Consider the following 1,626-nt stretch of genomic DNA (forward strand, 5'->3'; position numbering starts at 1 on the left):
GGGGGGGCAGGCCGTTATATACCACATTGACCAGTCAAGGTCGGACATGGTTGCTCCTGGAGAGGGGACATGACTTTGGGTAAAGCAACTCAGCTGAGTTCTGGAGAGGGACCAGTCAGTGCTATCAACTGCTAGTGCTCCCTTGCAGTGGGGGCCTGATACCTTGGCCTGGGAGGAGACACTTTGGCTGGGCATGATGGCACCCACCATGCTCACCAAGCTCAGAGTCCCTATTTGTGGACTAAAGAAGATGACGCCTGCCTCCTGGAGCTGCTGGTGGACCGAGGGGGACCATGCACAGGCATACAGAGCCTGCTCACCCAGCCTTCCCTGAAGCACTTTCAGCTATTCAGCTGTGCGTCACCAATCTCATTTTTAATTACTTCTTGAATGTTCAACAGTGTGCTTGATTGAAAACCCCATGTGCTGGTAGGGATTATATTCTGCTTCAAGTAACAGAAACCTCCAAATTAAGGTAGCTTAAATGAGACAGAGGTTTATTTCCCCCTCAAGTTCTAGAAGTCTAGAGTTAATGTGCCCAATATACTACCCACTTGCTACATATGGCTATTGAGTACTTGAAATATGGCTGGTCTGAATTAAGAGGTGTTAAATGTAAAGTACACACCAAGTTCAAAAATGTTATGCAAAAAAAAAGAATGTGATAGAGCCTGTCAATTTTTATACTGATCACATGCTGAATGATAATATTTTGAATGCATTGAGTTAAATACAACATATTATGTACAATAACTTTACCTGTTTATTTTTATTGTTTAAAAAGTTACTTATGTGTCTCGCATCTGTGGCTTGCATTATAATCTTATTGAGCAGAACTGGTCTAGAGAAGTGTTTCTTGACCAGAGGTGACTTTGCCCCCAGAGGACAACAGCAGTCTCTGGAGACATTTTTGGTTGTCACAACTGGGGGTGGAGTACTACTGGCATATAGTGGGTAGAGGCCAGGAATGCTACTAACCATCCTACAATGCACAGGACAGCTTCCCACAGCAAAGAATCATCCAGCACAAAATGTCAATAGGACTCAGGCTGAGCAACCCTGGTATAGAGGTAATTACTCCATACCATCTACAATGTCAGGAACCCAGTCTTACAACTTGTTTCTTTCCATGTTTACCTTCCATTTGCAAGGTCATGGCATAGTCTAAAGAAGCTGCTGGAGCTCCAGCCATTATGACAGCATTACCACCAGCCACAAAGAGGAAGGGCAGAGAAAGAGCATAACTTCTCTGTCCAAGGAAGAGACACACACCACTACTGCTTATTTCCCATTGACTAGGACCTAGTAACCTGGCCTTCCCTTGCTGTGTGGGAGGCTGGGAAATGTAGTCTTATGGGATTAGCATGTGCCCAGCTAAAAATTAGGGGGTTCTTACTTAGGAAGATGGGAGAAAGGATCCTGAGGGGAGACTAGCATCTGCCATACTTTGCTAAGGGCACCAGGCAAGGAATTTTATTTCCATTTTACAGATGAAGAAACTGAGGCACATGAGTACTTGCCAAGACACAGAGTAAATGGCAGACACAAGCATGACCTGAGATGTCCTGACTTCTGGCTGCCTTTTCATCGCACCCCGCTGTCCTGCAAATTTGGCTCAGTCACACT

This window comes from Galeopterus variegatus, unplaced genomic scaffold (genome assembly GCF_000696425.1).
Source record: "Galeopterus variegatus unplaced genomic scaffold, G_variegatus-3.0.2 Scaffold1851, whole genome shotgun sequence".
NCBI lineage: Eukaryota > Metazoa > Chordata > Mammalia > Dermoptera > Cynocephalidae > Galeopterus > Galeopterus variegatus.